This window comes from Cervus canadensis, chromosome 19, assembly GCF_019320065.1.
Source record: "Cervus canadensis isolate Bull #8, Minnesota chromosome 19, ASM1932006v1, whole genome shotgun sequence".
NCBI lineage: Eukaryota > Metazoa > Chordata > Mammalia > Artiodactyla > Cervidae > Cervus > Cervus canadensis.
Window position 1 is genome coordinate 37,831,120 of NC_057404.1, and position 8,020 is coordinate 37,839,139.

Here is an 8,020-nt window from a genome sequence, read left to right on the forward strand (position 1 = left end):
GGCCCAAAGTACCCTCCCCACCCCCTTTACCCCATGATTAAGGGGCTTTTATGGAATGGGGGACCCGCTAGCCAAGCAATTACTCTCTGTTCTTGGAGAAGCGGAGACTTCTAATAACCTGCCAAACTCCCCGGGGTAACCTGATCAACCCCAGTTTCCTATGGGTTCAATCCCTGAGTCAGGAAGATCCCCCCAAAGGAGGGCACGACAACCCACTCCAGTATTCTCGCCTGGAGAATTCCCATGGACAGAGGCGCCTGGTGGGCTACAATCCACAGGGTTGCAGAGAGTCGGACACGCCTGAAGCAACTTAGCAAGAGTCAACCCTTCAGAAATAAGTCCCTTCATTTCAAAAGGCACATACAATTCAGTTTCAATCCACTCTCAGCCTAAACACCCGTGAAGAGAAACAGCCTGCTGCTAAATGTTTCACTGGCATCACGCACAAGAGGAGAGCATGTTCCCGGTTCCCCCTGGAGGTGAGGAGTCCTGGGCCAGGTAAGTCTCCACACCCCTGACCACCAGGAGTCACACAGTTCAGGAGCTGAAGTGAGGCACTAGCGCACAAATGGTTGTCAAACCTTGTAAAACTTCTCTAGAGGCAACTAGTCCAGGATCAAAAAATGCCAGGGCTCCCCACCTCCCTGCCATGATTGAATATAATATCAATATTGAATATGAAAATAATATCAATAGGAGACACAAAACTGTCTTCAGTTTCTGAGAAGATGAGGCAGAACATGGAAGAGGAAGAAGAAATCAATCAGGACTCAAAATCAGCGACAGGAACAGTGGACCTAAGCAAAGGCTGATGTTGGTAGAACCAATAAATAATAATATAGATTCCCTGGTGGCTCAGACGGTAAAGAATCTGCCTGCAATGCGGGAAACCTGGGTTTGATCCCTGGGTTGGGAAAATCCCCTGGAGGAGGGCATGGCAACCCACTCCAGGATTCTTGCCTGGAGAATCCCATGGACAGAGGAGCCTGGCGGGCTACAGTCCATGGGGGGGCAGGTCACAAAGAGTAGGACACGACCGACTGACTAAGCACAGAAAAGCAGATGCAAACTATTACGTATATAATAACTGATCACTTTGCTGCATACCTGAAACTGACACAGCATTGTCAATCAACCATACTCCAATAAAATAAATTTTCAAAAACTACAAAGACAAAAAAGAAAAAGGACATTTTGTCTCTGGGGCAGATATTGCAAGTGATTTACCCAACCAGCTACTCCTTCTGCCCTATTTACACACAGAACCCCAGTTTTGTTTGGGGGACAATGTACCAAGTTTAAGGCACTCCAGTTCCCCAGCTTTCCAAGTGGGCATTACCCTTCTATAGAAGTTCACGGGGAGAGTATCCCTTAGTGAGTTAGGCAAAGACCTGCTAGAAGGCCTTTGACCCTTCGCCTTTTTTTCTCTTTTTCCCTCCCTCAAACCTTGACACGGGTCCCAGAAGACAGCAGCCCTCTTGCAACCATGAGGTGCAATCATGATAATGCAAGCCTCTACATTAATGACAATGAAGCAGAAAGGTGGAAAGAGCCTAGATCCCTAGTGGCACTACTGAACCAAAAGACCAGCTACGTACTGAGGCACCTCAGACAATGCAGGAGACACACGTGCCTGCTTCAACACCTAGACCAAGGTTTTCTGCTATTTGGATTGGGATGAAATCTTGATTCACACCACTAGTCACTAAAGCATCAAGACCTTTCTAGAACAACTTCTTGTGCTTACTGACCATGGCCACAGAAGTCAGAAAGTGGATTGAAACAGCGGGGGCTACACACTCTAACCCTCAAAGTTCAGAAAATCCCCAAACAGCCTGACTTGCTGATCTAGCAGCCTACCTCACTAAACAGAGGTTTACTGAGCACGTACTGTATTGCACTCTGGATATATTAGATAGATACGGGCTGCCGAGGGAGGAGAAGAGGGACATTTACCTGACTGTCATAGTAAAGCAAGCAAGTAAGGATGCTAGCTGCCGTATAAATAGAATCATGGGGTTCCGTAGTGATGACTCAGCTCTGGGCCTCCTGGGGCACAAGGCACCTGTGAAAGCAGAGAAGAAGCAAGAGACAGGGAAGGAAATATAGAGCAGAGCAGACAGAAGGAGGCCTTAGACATTTCAACTTGTTATTACATAGTGGAAAACTAAAGTTTAAACAGAAGATTGGCAGATTGCTTTATGTTTTGATCTAGAACCAGAACTATTGCTAATGGAAGACAGAAAGACTAATAGAGGTTTGCAGATAATTGTGCTGCGTTCCCAGTGTTGGGAGACAATTCTTCATGGGTGTCTCGCATTTCTATACTTCTGTGAAGAGCTTTCGTCTCAATCTCTTCGAGGATGTTCATGTAGCATACTTGTAAGAGACAGACAGTGCCTCCTGCTGGAGGCAGGGGCAGATTTTTATACCGTGTGGAATTAGAGAGACTTTGGCCCTGGGGGAAAGTTGGTCAGGATTGCTTGCAGACCCCTTATAAATTTGGGGGACCCCTGGACTTCCGTGTCAGTCCAGTAGTTAGGACTTAGTGCTTTCACTGTGGTAGGCCCAGGTTCGATCTCTAGTTGGGGAACTAAGATTCTGCAAGATGTGTGGCGTGGCCAAAAAAGGGGGGGTGGGGCAGGGGGATTCCTGGGCTCTGGGGACAGGGTACTCTCTACCCAGAAACAAAGATTGTTTATCCTCCTTTGACTTGCTCAAAGTCTCAGCCTGGTCTGGGTGCTAGAGACAGCGGTTCCCAATTCCATGGAAAAGCGATGTCATCAAGTAAGTTTGAATGTGGTGAGTTCTCCCAGAGAGGATGCTGCAAGACCACATCTTGGTGGGCTTAACAGAGTTCTGAGGGGACCTCCCTGAGAAAGCTGATTTAAGTGAGGTCTGGGGGAGAAGAGCAGGTCGACCCTTTTCATCTTTGCAACCTTTATGTGATGTAGGCATGATTATCTCCATCTTGTGAGGCAGGAACTGACAACTGGAGAGAGAAGGCTACATCCACACTGTCATCAGCGGCCAAAGCTCTGGGTCCAACCAGCACACACTGTGACTTTCTTATTTTGCTACACATGGACTAAAGCAACTTAAAGAGCTTTTCCACTGAGTAAGACTATATGATATCCATCAGGCTCAGCAAGTGACCAGCCTCCTAGGGTCTTCATAGAGACTGAGTTATTAAGGCACATGTTCCACTGCCCTGTTCAATTCTGGTTCTTTCCACGACAGAGTCAATAAAAGAATCAACGTCTCCTCCAGGCTTTGCTCTGCCCTGTGGTGGGAGGAATGGGCCCTGCCTTACTTTTTGTTCTTGTTTTAATACCTCCTGCTCTCCCCCTTCTCTTGCTCTAGAATTCAGTATTAATAGAATGTTTGATATACATAAGGCTCAAAATGTGCACTCAGCTTGAGAAATAGCAGGACATGAAATTGCCCCTGAGAAAGATGCCCGGCCTCTACCACGAAGAGAACACATATCACCAGAGACGCAGAACCAATGCCAAAATGGACCTATGTAGACACACCTACTAAGATGACCTTCCCTTAGTTCCCCCCCTGCTTAGTTGCTGGTCACTGGCCCCCAACACACTGCCCCAGCCCAGGCCCCTCTATCTTGTCATCCCCACAAATTATTGCTCTTTGTGTAACAAGGTATTTAAGCTTTTGATCCTAATAACTCCTGGTCTTCATTTTCCTTTTGAAGACTCCCATATACATGTAAAACAATAAATTTGTATGCTTTTCTTCTTGTTAAAAAAAAAAGTGTGCTGAGAGTCCCCATTATCAATTATTCTAGGAAGCAGACTAATGAAAGAATCAGCAGAAATTAAACTAGAATGTGAAGCCATTGTCCTGAGATGATCTTTCCTAAAATGGCCTGACAGACACTTGAGAGTCGTTCTGTCATTCAAGCTTTCACACTCCAGGCAAGTGACAGGGGAGGGCATGGAGCTCTGCGCTAGAGACTTTGTGGAGTCAAGCATCTCCATCGTGACAGCTCTGTGTTGTGATATAACTGGCATTCTAATTCATAAGGTAAACAAAAATGTTAATCTGAAGCAGAAGACATTAATTTGTCGTCTATTTGGGTACAAATCTTGACTGAAACAATTTTCGCTTTAAAATTTAAATGCCTGTGGTAAAGTATTCATTTGGTGCCACAAATGAGATGCTTTTAAATCCTTTGATCTAGTCATTCCAGGCTATTAGGACTTGGTGTTAGGCACTCAGTTGTGTCCTATTCTTTGCAACCCCATGGACTGTAGCCTGCCAGGCTCCTCCGTCCATGGGATTCTCCAGGCAAGAATACTGGAGTGAGTTGCTCCAGATTTCCAGGGGATCTTCCCAACCCAGGGATCAAAGCATGGTCCCCCACACTGCAGGCAGATTCTTTACCATCTGAGCCACCAGGGTATCTATGTGCAAAGTATAAGATATGTATAAGAAAGTTCACTGTAATGTTATTTAATTGGGAAGAGTCTAAATTTCTAATATGATGGGTTGATTAATTTAACTATAGTTTATCTGCATCAGGAGTTCTCAAACTTTTTGGTCTCAGGATCCCTTTAAATGGCTTAAGCCCCTGAAGAGTTTTTGTGTATGTGGGTTATTTCCATGAATATTTACTATATTTGAAATTAAAAGGGAGAAATAGTTAAACACAAAAATACACACACATTCCATTAGCTGTCAGAGTGATATCATATCATCATGTAGTCTCTGAAAAATGCCACTGTATACTTGGAAACAAGATACCAAAAAGGGAAATGATGTCCTATCATACTACGAAAAATTTTGAGCTTGTGGACTTGAGAGGGTCTTGGGAAGCTCTCAAATTCTCTTCACCATGTCTTGTGGACCCTTGATCGATACAATAGACTAGTATATAGAGCATAGTAAATTTAAAATGTTACTGTATAAAATATTCACTGACATTGAAAATGCTGTTTTTAAAAAGTAGACTAAAGAACAGTATAAACAGTATTATACAGTTTAAACATGAAAGTAATGGAAAGACACACAGTAACATAGCTCTAGATGGTGTATACCAGCATAGGCCTCTAGGTAGTGAAAATACAGGTAATTTCTTTTTCTGTTTTCTTGTGTTTTCTGCATTATTTTGTAAACAAAATAAAATGTATTTAACAAAGATATGCATATTGCCATGTATAATCACCCTTTATTTTCCTACCCAGACCTGAAAATTTCAGCTTAGTAAAGATTGAGGGCAGGAGGAGAAGGGGACGACAGAGGATGAGATGGTTGGATGGCATCATTGACTCAGTGGACAGGAGTTTGAGTAAACTCTGGGAGTTGGTGATGGACAGGGAGGCCTGGCGTGCTGCAGTCCGTGGGGTCGCAAAGAGCCGGACACGACTGAGTGAGTGAACTGAACTTTTAGGAAAGATCTCAACCAGCAATATCAATATAATAGTAATTTTGCACAGCTCTACATAAGGCCTACCTCTAGACTGTCTCTGCCTCTCCAAGTGTGTTCTGCAGATGACATCCACATCCCCTGGGAGCCTGCAGAGCCTCAGATTCTCTAGTCCCACTCCAGACCAGCTAAATCAGACCCAGATAATTTTACTTTTTTCTGTTGTTGTTATTTTTTTGGTCACATCACACAGCTTGTGGGATATCAGTTCCCCGACCAGGGACTGAACCCAGGCCACGGCAGTGAAAGCCTAGAATCCTATCCACTAGGCCACCAGAGAACCCCCAAATCCAGACACTTTAGATCCGAGTAAAGTAAGGCCCAGGTGATTTATGTGTATAAAGTTTGAGACACCCTGGTGGCATGTTCAAACCACCTGGAAGCTTTAAAACAGGGATGGGGAAGGGCTGCACAGGGGCTTCTTTACAGGTCTTGGGTGATCCTAACAGTAACTAGAGCTGAGCACCACCACGGAACACACAAACTCCAACCTCTGCCGGCTTCAGGGCAATGTCCCCTACTGCCACACGGCAGCTCCATGCCCGCCCCCAGGTCATAGAAATTTCAGAGGGATGGTGGAACTAGATGGAGGAAAAAGGTGGATTTCAGAACAGGGATAAAATATGGCACTTCCCATGGCCTGCAGAGCTCTAAGGCTGCTTGACTTGCCAGTTTGCAAAGTTACGGTCACTCCTTTAGAAGGCCTGGGGTGTTACAAAAAACTCACTACTGCCTCCCACAAAATGCTTTGATAGACAAGTCTGATTTTTTAAACAGATTTTTAAATTCTGAATCAGATGGCAGGGGGTTTGCAACTGCAGACACTATCCAGCTTTACCCAAAATTCTACTTTGCATCAGTTACCTCCTCATTCAAACCCATCTCCACAATTACCTACCCAAGTCATTCAGCAAGTTTTTGAGTGCCCAGCATGGGCCAGAGACTGGCCACAATTCCTGGACTCTTGGTACCTGAACTTCTCGTGGCTTATCCAGGCTTCTCCCCTCTTCTGGAAGCTCCAGGGCCTCCCCATATCCCTAGCAGCACTCACCTCCTCATTGCTGCCCTGGAGTCGCTTGCGCTCTCCCTCAGGGGCCCGGGTCAGGCCTCTCGTCTTCTGCTGGGCCTGCTTCCATTAGCCTGCGTTCCTCCCATCTCAGCAGCACCACCTTGGTAAGCTCTTGGTGAAGTCTGTATTTTCCACAAGTGTGGTTTTATTCTTTCAGTTTACATTTCCTCAAAAATGCATGCAGAGTGCTTACAGCAAAGTGCCTGGAACACAGTAAACTTTCAGTAAATGTCACCTCTTATTTCAAGGCTTGGAATAGCACACACACCTAGTAGCTGGCTGCCTGGCTGGGTTGGTGAGTTAGTGGGCTGATTTGGTCACAAAGTAACAAGACTAAAGAAAGCACTGTCGTGGACATCAACTGTTTTATTTATAAGACTTTAATTCCTCTTACAAGTTGAATTTAAGATGGTTTACTTCAAAGAAATACATACAGCAGTGTGATCACTTTTAATCATCATGTAACAAAACATTGCTTATGTCTTAAATGTCCCACAAAACACATCAAATCTATTTTCAAAGAGCTTAAAGCAGATACAGAGAGCAAGTCCCAAGTCGGGTATGTCCATTCAAATAATTAGACCCACATACATATTCTATACATTTCCATTCTGAAAGCCAGCAATAGGTGCTCAGACTCTTACTAGTTTCCTAGAAACTACTGAAGCAGAATGCCACAAAGTAGATGGCTTAAACCATGGAGATTTATTGTCTCATAACTCTGGAGGCTAAAAGTCCAAAGCCAAGGTGTTGGCATGACTGGTTCCCTCTGCAGGCTCCGGGGAAGAACCAGGCACGGGCCTCTCTCCTGGTTTCCGCTGACTCGTCGCCCTTCTTTGGCATTCCTTGCCTTACAGATGCATCGCCCAATCTCCACCTTCATGTTCACATGGCATTCTCCTGCGTGCATCTGTGTCCAAATTTCCCGTTTATATAAAGACAATAACCAACCGGAGTGGGAACCCACCCAGCATGACCTTATCACACTCTAGGGTCCTGAAGGTTAGGGTGTCACATGAATTTTTGGAAGACACGGTTCAAGCTGTAACAAACTCCTAAAACACAAGGTACAGTGGGGAACACTCCACCAGACTTCACAGCCCTTAAAACCAAGGTTGCAGATTCTCAGATCAAAGTGAACGCCATGTGGTGATCCACAGGGGTGCTTTCAGAGGAAATATTCATACAGGGAATGTCTAATCCTTGTTTCAGGAGCGTTGTTTGTTTTGAAGAGGAATTGAGATGCAGGCCAGGACCCTGGGGGCCACAGCAACCTGAGTGCCAGTGGGGGGCAGGGGAAAGCATTCAAGTTCAGCACACCTCTCCTCCTTGGTGGGCATTCTGACAGAGGCAGTGCCTCCTGCCCGCAGATTAGCATTTTCAGCCCATCGCCACCCCATCTATAAACAATGTCTGAGCTTAGGCAGCAGGGCAGGGCCCAGCTTCGACCTGTACACATTGCCACAGCGCCCCAGAAACTTTCAGCAGCAATATCAGGACTT